Source organism: Podarcis bocagei (genome assembly GCF_964188305.1).
Source record: "Podarcis bocagei genome assembly, chromosome: 6".
Classification (NCBI taxonomy): Eukaryota; Metazoa; Chordata; class Lepidosauria; order Squamata; family Lacertidae; genus Podarcis; species Podarcis bocagei.
Window position 1 is genome coordinate 96,927,042 of NC_138130.1, and position 14,641 is coordinate 96,941,682.

Below are 14,641 nucleotides of genomic sequence, written 5' to 3' on the forward strand. Positions count from 1 at the left end.
ACCTGAAGCACTATTTCTGGGTTAGCGGAGTATGTAACCTGAAGCGTATGTAACCTGAGGTACCACTGTACATGTTTTTTATTAATATATAGCCAAAAGACATCCGAGAAGTGTGTGGGCCGCCCCGGGTGTCATCACTGAGAGGGGTGACAAAATGACAAAAATATTAGGTTTTTCCCAAAAAAAGGGGTGTGTGTGTGTCACGAAACCTTTTAGTTCAGTCAATAAACGTAATGAAACACGGCTGGCATTGGGCACCACACTGCGGGGGCCAGCACTTACCATGGGGCCTGCCGCGTGCCCAAGCCACACTTCTCTCCTGTGAGTGATGTGGCGGCTTGGGCGCCTGCAGGCTTCGCGCTGCCTGAAATGGCAGCGTGGGGCTTGCATCTGCCCACAGCCTCACCCTCAGCTGCCCTACAGCTGAGGGGGAGGTGGCGGAAAGGCTCCATGCAGTGCGCCCAACCCCCATGGGCGGCTCACGCCGCACCTGGCACCCGAGTGGCTAGCTACACCACTGTCTGTGTCAAGAGACAACAGAGTGCACTTCTGGGGGTGACGCCAAATGGCTGCATTAGAAGAGTTTGGATTTGATATCCCGCTTTATCACTACCCGAAGGAGTCTCAAAGCATTCTCCTTTCCCTTCCTCCCCCATAACAAACACTCTGTGAGGTGAGTGGGGCTGAGAGACTTCAGAGAAGTGTGACTGGCCCAAGGTCACCCAGCAGCTGCATGTGGAGGAGCAGGGATGCGAACCCGGTTCACCAGATTACGAGTCTACCGCTCTTAACCACTACACCACGCTGGCTAGCAGCACCAATTGACCTCCCCAGGGCGCAAGCCTGGGCAGTGTGTATGGAGGGCCTGGGAAGGAAAGCAGAGAAGAACATTTGACACCACCTTGGCTGCAGGAGTTGCTGGAAGGAGGCGTACGAGGCGCCATCCAACTGCCTTAGGTACTCCAGTCTGGATTTGTGTAGTGTTCACTCCTTAGCCTTTTCTTCTTCCGAAGATATCCTGCAAGGCATCAAAGGTTTAGGATCAGCGTTTTCCATTACAACTCCCCACTTACAACATTTCAGGTCAATGAATATTAATACCCTTCTCTTTCACTTTACAATACAGTGGTACCTCAGGTTAAGAACTTAATTCGTTATGGAGGTCCGTTCTTAACCTGAGGTACCACTTTAGCTAATGGGGCCTCCCGCTGTTGCCGCGCCACCACTGCACGCTTTCTGTTCTCATCCTGAAGCAAAGTTCTTAACCCGAGGTACTATTTCTGGGTTAGCGGAGTCTGTAACCTGAAGCGTCTGTAACCCGAGGTACCACTGTGTTACTATCTCAACCAGAATGTCCAATAGCTGTCCATTGATAGTTAATATGATATCCTGAGAAACGTGAACTAGGACAATAATTTATTTTGTGGCAGGATTAGGATTGCTGTGCATTTCCCATAAGCATCGCTGTAGGGGTATTTTTTATTTTTTATTTTGTAAAAAATGCTTCCATAATTCTGCAAAAGGACTCCATGGCATAGAATAATAGCTTCTGCCAGCCCACTTTAACAGATGGTACGTTGGACTTTGTCCTGAACTCATGGTCTTACTCAACTATGTTTTCATCTCATAGCTTTGGGCAAATATCTGTTTCCCAAGCTCATGTATTACATGATGATAGCAGAAAGGTGGCATTGTGATCTAGGACTTGCCCAGCAAGGAGTCTTCCTCCTCATCGATCTATTACTTGCTGCTCCCTCTGCTGGCTGAGAAAAGCTAATTTCCTGCGTCACGCTTTTAATAAGAACTTTGACTTGAGTACAACTTTGAGGGATCAACTCAAGTAGCATTTACTCAGAGCAGGTTCACTGAAATTTATTACCACTACTAAGTTGGGTCCATTAATTTCAACGGATCTATGCTGAGTAGAAGTTAGTTGAATACAGTCTTGAGGGTGGATTGTGGTGGATTTTTTTCCCATCCATAAAACTCAAAATGATTTGCTAGATTTAAAATACACTGTGTTTGATTTATACAATCAAGAACATATACATTTACTTTGGGCTGTTTAGAGCTGAGGTGCTCGCAAAATCATTTATCTCCATCCAAATTTCTTCCCGAATCTTCCCAGAGTTCAGGACCACCTGGCCTTGTTTGCAAAACAGAACCAATGCTTTAGAAACTTTCGAAACTTTCCATAGTCACATTTTTTTAAAAAAATAAAATTAAATACCCAATATTTATATAGAGTGCTGTTCATTCGTGGATTGTCACAACTTTCAATTTGTACAGTTCATTCACGACTCTCTTCCCCTCTGTGAAAAAGTAATCCTGGTGTGATTCTTTCTGTGCAGTGTTTTATTACAGTGATACCTTGGTTCTCAAACTTATTCCGTTCTGGAAGTCCGTTCCAAAACCAAAGCGTTGCAAAACCAAGGCGCGTTTTCCCATAGAAAGTAATGCAAAATGGATTAATCCATTCAAGACTTTTAAAAACAACCCCTAAAACAGCAATTTAACATGAATTTTACTCTCTAATGAGACCATTGATCCATAAAATGAAAGCAAGAAACAATGTACTGCAGTCACACAATCAATCAATCAGGAGCTGAACTGGGTTCCACACAGTCACAAAAACAAAAAAAGAGAGCCACAAAAACAGACAGCATCACACTCAAAACGGAAGTGTGGCACTCAGATCGGAAGCGTAACATTCAAAATGGAGCATGTTCGGCTTCCAAAAATAGTTCGCAAACTGGAACACTTACTTCCATGTTTGCAGTGTTTGGGTTCCAAGTTGTTTGAGTACCAAGGCATTTGCATCCTTATTAGTATTATTAGTATTATTAGAATTATTAGTATTCTAGAATCAGCTCAACAGGTGTGGGGGAGCAGCTATGTTGGCTTTCCAGTAGGTGAATCATCGTTGCTTACTGGAATGGAGAGGCAGAGGAAAGTCCAGGACTATGCAAACAGACTGGCAGAGTTAATTCAGGACTCCTGATGCTACTTTTGTATGGCACTGACCTCCATGCTGATGCCCCCTTCTGGCTTCTAGAAGGAAACAGTCATCTGTGTTGTTTAGTCGTTTAGTCGTGTCTGACTCTTCATGACCCCATGGACCAGAGCACGCCAGGCACTCCTGTCTTCCACTGCCTCCCGCAGTTTGGTCAGACACATGCTGGTAGCTTCGAGAACACTGTCCAACCATCTCATAATCTGTTGTCCCCTTCTCCTTGTGCCCTCAATCTTTCTCAACATCAGGGTCTTTTCCAGGGAGTCTTCTCTTCTCATGAGGTGGCCAAAGTATTGGAGCCTCAGCTTCAGGATCTGTCCTTCCAGTGAGCACTCAGGGCTCATTTCCTTCAGAATGGAGAGGTTTGATCTTCTTGCAGTCCATGGGACTATCAAGAGTCTCCTCCAGCACAATAATTCAAAAGCATCCATTCTTCGGCGATCAGCCTTCTTTATGGCCCATCTCTCACTTCCATACATCACTACTGGGAAAACCATAGCTTTAACTATACGGACCTTTGTTGGCAAGGTGATGTCTCTGCTTTTTAAGATGCTGTCTACCTGCCAAGAATTAGTGCAGCAACTACTCCCCAGGTTTTGAACAGCTTATGCCTTTCTCCGAATACAGGTCACCATACAGAGTGGCTGGGTGATTACAGCAAACCTGGGGCAATGACTCATTGTTCAACCTCTTCATTTCATTTACAATTTTGTTAAGTTCTAACTTGCAGTCTTCTTTCTAAAATTACAGTCAAACAAAATGTGAGCCAATCAAATCAAAGCAAGATCTCCCTTCCTTGTGCTGTTCCTTCCACTTCAAATGGTTATAAGTGTTTGCTCATCTCCAAAACTCATTCTACATGAGGTTATAAGGGGTGGACCTTTCGGGTCATTTTTTTTCAAATTTGAAGGAATTTTCTCAATGAAAATTGCAAGAAACATGGTCCTTTACTCAGGCCTTTCAACACAACTTACTGAATGGGAGCGGGGGAGAGAACTCACAGGAATGTGGCATCAACTGGTTGTCTGAATCTGCAAAATACTGGAGACAGTATTAAGATTTCCCCAGCATATTGCAAATCTGAGGGTCAGGCTATAGGTCTTGAACGCAACATGAGAACATGCTTGCCCTCTGCTTCCCTGTCAACCTCACAGTCTCGGGACAGTCTCAGATTTATAATAATTTAACCACTGAACAATTATGACAGGTGATGAATTGAGCGCAAGGAGCTAGTTCTCAGTGTGCTATTAATCATGAGGCCACCATGCAGGGAGAGAACAAGCAATCTATATCAGTTACGAATGTTGTAAGGCACACATTACTCAGACAGCGTGAAAAGGTCATTGTGCTGCTGAAAAGCAGGATGAGTAGATTTAGCTGGATTGATGAGAGGCTCTGATTTTGTGTATTTATTTTCAAGGGAAAAAACATCATTAAATCTGCACAAACACCATAAATAACTGACTTAAGCAGGGGGAGGAGATCAAGTTTCACATCAGCGTTCCACGTTTTTAGCAGCTTATTATATACTTCCCATGCAGCTAACTTTGCTTCTTGATATTTAGCCTGCTCTCCTGACCCAGAGACATGTAGGAATAAAGTATGGGGGCTTGCACACTCACACACATGTGAATCAACAATGCCAATGATTCACATGTGAATCAACAATGCCAAAGGCCCAGCGCTGTGCATATGCTTCCATGTGAAGATGTGCATGAGCGCACTAAAGGCTGTTTCAAATATCTTGATTTTCCATTCAGTGAAGTTGATGTTGGCGGCTTTCCAGAAAAAGACAACAATTTTCTGAATATTGTTGTCAGAACTGTGGCAAAGAAACAGCCAGTGGGTTAACCGAACCTGCTGCTTTTGCTCAATGAACCCAATTGCACATATGATGAGGCTACAGCCGTTCAGATCTGCACCATTCTCTGAGCCACTGGATTGAGAACATAGAATCATAGAATCGTAGAGATAGAATGGACCACAAGGGTCATCTAGTCCAACCTCCTGCAATGCAGGAATCTTTTGCCCAATGTAGGACTTAAATCCATGACTCTGAGATTAAAAGTCTCATTCTCAACCGACTGAGCATGGCACACAAATGGATATTGTACGTGACTCAAGCATTTTCACCTGTGCACATGATGAATCCCAGTGATTGGGCAGCCACAGAAACTGCAGAGCATGATTATACCTTACATTTTTACACATGAAGGGAGTAATGTGGCCAGAGTTCAATCTATTTTATGTGCTTCATCTCTTTATTCCTGGGTTTGACCACAAGCATGGCTATCCCTCTAGAAATAACCAGGATCTAAAAAGATTGCTGTGCTTGTGCATTTTGCTCTTCAATTCTTTCCATTCATTCACCTATGGCATGTATATGTATACAGTAGTACCTCAGGTTAAGTACTTAATTCATTCCGGAGGTCCGTTCTTAACCTGCAACTGTTCTTAACCTGAAGCGCCACTTTAGCTAAAGGGGCCTCCTGCTGCTGCCGCGCCACCGGAGCACGATTTCAGTTTTCATCCTGAAGCAAAGTTCTTAACCTGAAGCACTATTTCTGGGTTAGCGGAGTCTGTAACCTGAAGCATATGTAACCCGAGGTACCACTGTATGTATATGTATATGTATATGTATATGTATATGTATATGTATATGTATATGTATGTGTATATACCGTATTTTTCGCTTTATAAGATGCACCAGACCACAAGATGCACTTAATTTTTGGAGGAGGAAAACAAGAAAAAATATATTCTGAATCCCAGAAGCCAGAACAGCAAGAGGGATCACTGCGAAGCGAAAGCAGCGATCCCTCTTGCTGTTCTGGCTTCTGGAACAGCTGCGCAGCCTGCATTCGCTCCATAAGACGCACACACATTTCCCCTTACTTTTTAGGAGGGAAAAAGTGAGTCTTATAGAGCAAAAAATACAATTATATATATATATATATATATATATATATATATATATATATATATTCCTTTGTGGATAATCCATGCACACAAGAAACTGTGAACATTAAAGGACAGCATTTTTAAACGTTAATGGAAAGTGCAGCAATTACATCTGAGTTCCTTAACTGTCCTTGAAAAATTCCTCGCTGAGAGAAATGCCAACAGGGAAGTGGAGGGAGAACAAATCTCCTGGAGAGCAATTTAATCAATGCTAGAAAAAGCCAGGCGGACTGGCTTCATGGTTTCACCCTGATCTAGATAAGGAGATCAGCATTGAATGGGACAGCAAGCCCTACTGTGACACACTTATAAGAACATTCGGTTTGGACCATTCAAACTCATAAAAAGATGTAGCACTAAGTAGGGCAAAAGAGGTTTGGGTCTCCTAGATTGCTTACCTTCCCAGGTTGATGTGAAGCATCAGTCCCATGGAAGTTGTAGTCCAACGATAACTAGAGGGCACAACATGACTATAGACTAGCACATTTGAAAAAGGGTAAAGGTAAAGGTAAAGGGACCCCTGACCCTTAGGTCCAGTCATGGCCAACTTTGGAGTTGCGGCGCTCAACTCGCTTTATTGGCCGAGGGAGCTGGCGTACAGCTTCTGGGTCATGTGGCAAGCATGACTAAGCCGCTTCTGGCAAACCAGAGCAGCGCACATAAACGCCGTTTACCTTCCCGCTGGAGCGATACCTATTTATCTACTTGCACTTTGACGTGCTTTCGAACTGCTAGGTTGGCAGGAGCAGGGACCGAGCAATGGGAGCTCACCCCATTGAAGAAGGGTAATAGCTGGTAATAACAGGGACGCGGGTGGCACTGTGGGTTAAACCACAGAGCCTAGGACTTGCCAATCAGAAGGTTGGCAGTTCGAATCCCTGCGACGGAGTCAGCTCCTGTTGCTCGGTCCCTGCTCCTGCCAACCTAGCAGTTTGAAAGCACATCAAAGTGCAAGTAGATAAATAGGTACCGCTCCAGCGGGAAGGCAAATGGCATTACTGTGCACTGCTCTGGTTCGCCAGAAAGCGGCTTAGTCATGTTGGCCACATGACCCGGAAGCTGTACGCTGGCTCCCTTGGCCAATAAAGCGAGATGAGCACTGCAACCCCAGAGTCGGCCACGACTGGACCTAATGGTCAGAGGTTCCTTTACCTTTACCTAACTGTAGCTATGTTATATGCATCCCTTCCGCCATGAAATGAAACAGTTGGGAGCATGCCTCTTGGGCCATATCCTCTTAGTACACAATTAATTTATTTTGCTGCTTCAGCCTCCACAAAAACAAAATAGGTAAGGAAAGAGCAGAGCATTGCTCCCTTCTGCTTTATTTATTAGCAGCAAAAAGTTCTGACTCCTGCCTTTATTGCAAGTGATGTGTTAGGCAAGCATCACACCGAGTGCTCTCAATGTGGTGGCAATTACAGACGTCTCGGCTGTGACTAGCACACCAGTTTTATAAGCTTGTTAGCGCAGCAGAATGAAGAGGGTACCAAAAGACGTCATCTTACAAGCTCTTTCTGTTTGAGAGAGGCTTTTCAGCTCCTTAAGTTACATTGTTCTCCATTGTCCTTGCTTTGTGAAAAAGCCAGCATGAAAAATCCATGCATGGCATATAATGTATTTTATTTGTTGTAGTGTTCATCGGTGTCAGCTGCCATAAGACTCAATCTGGAAAAAGATGTGATCGAAATAATAATAATAATAATAATAATAATAATAATAATAATAATAATAATAAAAGCTGCTTGATCTTGAATCAGCACGTTGGAATGTGCCTTGACTTGGGGTGGAAAACCTATTTCAACTTGAGGGAGGGCCACATTCCATTTGGGGCAAGCTTTCAGAGGCCACATGCAATTGGTGGGTGGGTCCAGAGACAATGTCTGATGGAACAATAAATAAAAAATTTACCTTTGTACGGTAGGCTGGTTTCTATATACAGTGGTACCTCAGGTTACATACGCTTCAAGTTACATAAGCTTCAGGTTACAGACTCCGCTAACCCAGAAATAGTACCTCGGGTTAAGAACTTTGCTTCAGGATGAGAACAGAAATCGTTCTCCAGCGGTGCAGCAGCAGCAGGAGGAGGCCCCATTAGCTAAAGTGGTGCTTTAGGTTAATAACAGTTTCAGGTTAAGAATGGACCTACCTCCGGAACAAATTAAGTACTTAACCCGAGGTACCACTGTACACTCATACATCCCTCTTTGTTCTCCATTTAGGTGAGTTAGAGACATTGATCCAAACTTCACAATAAATTCAAAGCAGAATCATACCATGTTACAAAGTTATGGTTTTTCCCAAAGCATTCCAGAAATGGTGTCAGCTGAGTCCACCTTGATGCTCATTGCTGAGTTTGAAGAGAGGGACCTTTTCGGCTAAAAAGTTTGTTGTTTGGATATCTGCTCTGTATCTCCTTGAAGGCAATGCTGATTCCCTTTCAGCAAAACTTACATCAGCCCTGCCCTACCCCAACCTTAACCACATGTGAGCACCTTTAAAAAACTAGCTATGATTCAGGAACCAATATGGGAGAACATGGAACAGAGGCCTATTTAAAACACTTTGCATATTCTACCTTGTTAGTCTAGATTAACCCCACCATTCACCATGGAATAAATGTCACTATGGGTATATTTGCATCACAGTGTATATGTTCTGGTGCTCTCTAGCTATCTTTCAGGGTAAATCCTTTATGTCTCAGATAGAATCTATCTTAAGAAATGCAATGCATCTTGTTAACCAACTGGTGGGAAATTGGACAGGGAGAGATATTTTAAGAACATTCATTCAGCATTGTCTATGGCTTGGTCTGAGATCAAGCTCTGTTAGTGGGATCAAGCTAATCATCCTTTATAATGGTGTGAATTAAGGGTGTGCTGAAATAATGCTCCCATCACAATGCTCCATAAGCAAAAAATTCAGAGTTAACTTGGCAAAACTTAGGGTTCATGAGTGACACCTTACAGCATCACAGCATCTCTTTAGTATGCACCAGCTGGTTTCTGCATTTTTTTTAGTGCTGTACCAATAGATAGATAGATAGATAGATAGAGAGATAGATGATGATGATGATGATAGATAGATGATAGATGATAGATGATAGATGATAGATGATAGATGATAGATGATAGATGATAGATGATAGATGATAGATAGATAGATGATAGATAGATAGATAGATAGATAGATGATAGATTGATTAGATAGATGATTGATAGATAGATAGATAGATAGATAGATAGATAGATAGATGATAGATAGATAGATGATAGATAGATAGATATAGATGATAGATAGATAGATAGATAGATAGATAGATAGATGATAGATAGATAGATAGATATAGATAGACAGATAAATGATAGATAGATAGATGATAGATAGACAGATAGATAGATAGATAGATAGATAGATAGATAGATAGACAGATAGATAGATAGATAGATAGATAGATAGATGATAGATGTAGAGACTTTTGGGGGGTAAAAAAATGAGATCCCGGTATTCATATCTTGATAAAGGTGCCCATAATGGCTGCATGGCATCCCTCCAATGGAGGCTTCTGGATAAATACAAATAGCAGCCTCCAAAAATATATTCAAATATCTGAAAGACTGTCACAGGGAAGATGGAGCAATCTTGTTTTCTTCTGTTCCAGAGGGAATTCAGACCAATGGATTCAAATGACAAGAAATGATATTCTGACTAAACATTAGGAAGAACCACCTGAGCTGTTCAGCAATGGAATGGATGCCCTCAGCTAGTGGTGGACTCTCCTTTACTGGAGGTGTTCAAGTAGAGGATGCATGGCCATCTGTCAGGGATTCTTTAGTTGTGATTTCTGCATTGCAGGGGGTTTGACTTCATGATCCTTTGGGCATCTTCCAACTCTTCAGTCCTAGGATTCTATGAACACACTGACATGGTGGGCTGCATTTTTTTTATAACCTTATAGCCCCCATCCCAGCAGTGCTGCACCATCACATTAGGACATTCTAGGGGGCAACTGGGTAAAACAAGTATGTCAAGGCAGAACCCAAGCAGAAGCTGTTGCCAGGGGCGGGGAAGGGGGGAGAGTTGACTTTATCCCCCACAGCCAGTTATGCCCCCACTCCTTTTATGGTTGTGATCAGGACTCCTCAGAGACAGAGTTCTCCAGCAACTGTAGCCATGAGGGAAAATGGATCCACCCCCAGGCCCATCTCCTGTGGGCTCATAAGCACCATAGTCTCTCTCCCCTTCCTTGAGAAGCCATCTCTGCCACCAGACTCCCATGGCTGGTTCACAGATTCCTTGGGGAATCAAGAAATCCCTGAGGAGAGATCAACCACAGTGAAACCTGATTACCCTGCAGAAGCCGATAGCTGCAGAAGAACCAACTACTCCTGTTACTGGTCAGGAGACAGAACACAGGGGTGTGAGGTCCCAGTCAATGTCTACCTAGCCCATGGGTAGGCAAACTAAGGCCTGGGGGCTGGATCTGGCCCAATCACCTTCTAAATCCGGCCCACAGACGGTCCAGAAATCAGCGTGTTTTTACATGAGTAGAATTTGTGCTTTTATTTAAAATTCATCTCTAAGTTATTTGTGGGGCATAGGAATTCGTTAACCCCCCTCAATACAGTCCGCCCCCCACAAGGTCTGAGGAACAGTGGACCGGCCCCCAGCTGAAAAAGTTTGCTGACCCCTGCCAGAACCGTGCTGAGACATCTTGGATACTGCAAGAGCGCTAGCCGTGGTCCTGAACCTTGGTGCTGATCTTTGCCTTGGGAATCAGGATCTTCAGACCTCCCTTCTGTTTCGGCCCTTCTCAGCGGTGTCCTTCTCTGTCAATCACAGCAAGTCCTGAAATTGAAAATAATCAGCTCTAATGTATGATGAGCTCTATGCACCACGGGGAAGTTTGTCTGTGTATCTATGGAAGGGCCATAGCTCTAGGCCAGTGTTTCCCAAACTTGGGTCTCCAGATGTTTTTGGACTACAAGTCCCATAATCCCTGATCACTGGTCCTTGTAGCTAGAGATGGTGGGAGTTGTAGTCCAGAAACAGCTGGAGGCTCAAGTGTGGGGGAAACTGCTCTAGGCAGACTGCCTGTGTTGTTCCAACAGCATGTGAGCATGGAGTCATGCTACTGACCGAACCCCTTTTCTTCTGTGTATTGAAATCTAACTGCATTGTAGTAGTTGACTTGAGCAAGCTGCATCCAGCCACAGGAATCATCCATCATTTGAAAATCTTATAGCATGATCTGGATCCTGACCCTGAAAGTTATGTGGAGTTTGTTCAGGAGGGCAGGCTGCAGCTGCTCTTTTAAAAGGGCTAGAAATGGTGTCATGCACCTCATTGACTGAAGAACAGGAGGTTCAGATCTGCAGCCAGGCAGAAACCAAATTAAGGATTTCAGAAGAGCCCTGGTGGATCAGACCAAAAGGCCTGCCTTCTCCAGCCTTCTGTTTCCAACAACATCCAGCCAGATGTCTCTGAAAAGCCCACATGCAGAGCTTAAAGATAACAGCTTTCCCTCGTGAGCCTTGCACAGAAGTCTTAGGCATCCTACCAGAATCAGCTTCCAGTTCTTCTATCCAAGAATTGGCTGGGTCTTTCTTGAAAATATCTTGCCCAGGATACTTGGCTGTGTATCACAAAGCCAGGAAATCCCAGCTCTCAAAGTTAGCTCCCTCTACTGCCTCCTAAAAGAAGCTTTCTAGCACATTAAACTAAAATAGCCAAGTCTCCTCCTTAACTATTACCTTAACTTTTACCTATGTTTTCATTTCCCCCCAATTGCTGTCCCATCTCATTCTCTGTTTCTGACAACTTCTCGGCTGTCATTCTCAACACTCTCCACCTGTCACTCAGCCTGACCCTGCCAAACATTTTAACCCACTCTCCTGCTGTATCACATTTTCCTTCTCACTTTTCTTTGTTGTACTTCCCTTCCTTTTGTGCATGAGCGGTGCCATTTCGGCTACATATAAAACAGCAGTCAAAGTTTGAACACTAGAAATAGGTAGAAATTATTATTATTATTATTATTATTATTATTATTATTATTATTATTATTATTTAGAAAGATAGTAAAGAAAGCATTAAACAACCATCTTGGAAACAGCATGTTTTTTATCTGAGCAACTGATAAGGAGGAGGAAGCTGAGACATTTTGCTATAAGAATTTAACATTTCTGTTTCGTTTGCCACTGTATCACATACACACACATGAATTTTCAAAACCACCTTTCCTAGAGGACTGCAGCAGCTGATCCTTATGCTGTGTGCATCACCGTGGGATTATAGATATTCCGAATGTATGTAATGTCAATTTTTTCAGCCACTAAAATATTATCCCCGAGGCATTACAAGCCTCATTCATTTCAAATGTGGTGATTCAGGTTGTTGCATTGCAGGTAACGGGATTTCAGCTGGCAGGGTTGAAAGTGTACTCGCTTGCCAAGATAAGAATGTGCATTGCAAATACTGTTGATTTATTGCTGGTTACCGTGAGATGAAGTAGGACAGCATGCTTAGCAAATGCCAGATAAATGGTAATCAGGCTAGTCCAGTGCACATTAAGAGCAGGGCAACAGGCAAGGCTAGTCCAAGATATATATATTTTTTCCTGCTGTCCTAGGCAAATTGAAATCTCCTCCCGCGTGTCTTCTTGAATGCTGAGCAGCATAACAATACCACATTAAATGAGCAGGCCTTGTCTGGAATACTGTTCCCTCATTTACATGCTTAATATGACTTCTTTACTTCCTCCCCTTTATAACTTTCTCTGTGGCTCAAGCCATCAGGAGTTCATTATCACAGAACAGGGGAGTTGGAAGAGACCCTAAGGATCATCTAGTGCAACCCCCAACAAGGCAGGAATATGCAGCTGTCCTGTATGCGGATTGAACCTCCGACCTTGGCATTAGCACCACCACACTCTGAGCAACTATGCTATTCTGGCCACAGACAAAAAGTTTGAGAAGAAACATGGGAACACATTCCGCTTCCTGTTGAGTGTGTTCCATTTGCAAATTGAGTCCCCCGCTGCTATGGGAAAGCACACCTCTGTTTAAGAACGCTTTGGTTTAAGAACAGACTTCTGGAACGGATTAAATTCGTAAACCAGAAACTGAGAAATATGCGTATGTATGTATGTATGTATGTATGGGTTACATATGCTTCAGGTTACATACGCTTCAGGTTACAGACTCTGCTAACCTAGAAATAGTACCTCAGGTTAAGAACTTTGCTTCACAAATCGTGCTCCAGTGGCACGGCGGCAGCGGGAGGCCCCATTAGCTAAAGTGGTGCTCTGGGTTAAGAGCAGATTCAGGTTAAGAACGGACCTCCGGAACGAATTAAATACTTAACCCGAGGTACCACTGTAAATGGTTTTACAAAGCAACAACTTTCTGATGGTTAGAGTTGGGATGGACACTCTTGTAAGGTGATGGAATTCCTTGGAGGTTTTTAAGCAGAGGTTGGATGAGCAGCTGTCATGGATGCTTTAGCTTACATTGCTGCATTGCAGGGGGTTGAAATAGATGACCCTCATATTCCCTTCCAACTACACACACACACACACACACACACACACACACACACACACACACACACACCGTTATCCTTTTTGAACCATGACAGAGCACAGACAGGGATTTCTGAATGGAGCCCTCTGCTTCAAGAGCAATTTAAGCACACATCCATCCTCTGCCTTATCAAATAGCTAAAACCACTTATCCTGGCAATGGAATAATTCCTTCCTCTGCTACCAGCACCCAAAGCAGAGATAATTCATTACAGGGCTGCTCAGAGCCCTAGCCCTTGGAGTCTGGACCACACCAATGGACCACACAGCCAGTGAGCATGGTGACAGTGCTTTTTACGGTTAGGATCAGAAGGCAAAGAGGTTCCTGGATGAAAATTGTGGCTGTCTGAAAATGGCAGCCACAAGTTGGGGCTATCTTTTGGGCTTAGTTTTTCTCGAGGCAGCCACCATTTACAACAATGGTGTCTCCAGGACATTTAGAGAGGGGACAGGAAGCAATGGCAGAGTCTCAAAGGGGGAATTTTGCAAAGCAAAATTGTATTTCTATATGTGTGTGTCTGTTTGTGTTGGTGTGTTTGTGAAGCCTCCAACCCTAAAGTACACACACTAGGATGGTGGAGGATATTTTTGGTTCCCCTGGGGAAAACAAACGAATGAATGAACAAGCAAACAACCCACTTTCTGCTGATTTGAAAGCCTGAATTTGCTCCTAAATTACCAAAATAATAAGAAATCATCATGTTATTATTGTCTTTACTTTTTTTGTAGCTAGGGAATCATTTTTACGGAATAGCTTTATGTATGGAATTGTGTCTGTTGTTGATGCTTTTACTGTGAAATTGTGCTCAGATATTTTTATGGGAAGTGATTCCTAACTGGAATCGAAGCAGCTGGAGGAGGAGAGGAGAGAGAGTGAAGGAAGAGCTGTGAGCTGAGGGAGAATATTTTCCCATCCTTTGGACCCCCTGGGAAACCCAGCAAACCTGCTGTACCTGGAACTGGATGTGGAGAGGGCAGCTGAATGGGATGCAGCTATGGGCAGCTTGAAGGGGTACCACCAACCTTGGACTTGCCCATAAAAAAACAAGTCTAGAATGAGAGACTAGGGTAATGTTCACTGTTCC

General features: G+C 43.5%; 1 protein-coding gene and 1 long non-coding RNA gene across 10 annotated transcripts in view; one reads left to right on the forward strand and one right to left on the reverse strand.

The window, feature by feature from the left end:
• The window catches only part of LOC308588873, a 341,196-nt gene extending 330,741 nt beyond the window's left edge, over positions 1-10,455 (reverse strand). The window contains exon 1 of the long non-coding RNA XR_014008954.1: positions 10,418-10,455. This is a non-coding gene — a long non-coding RNA (uncharacterized lncRNA). The remainder of the gene's footprint in view (positions 1-10,417) is intronic.
• Positions 1-14,641, forward strand: part of TENM4 (teneurin transmembrane protein 4) — a 1,513,375-nt gene that overhangs the window by 98,591 nt on the left and 1,400,143 nt on the right. The gene's annotated exons all lie outside the window — the stretch shown is intronic.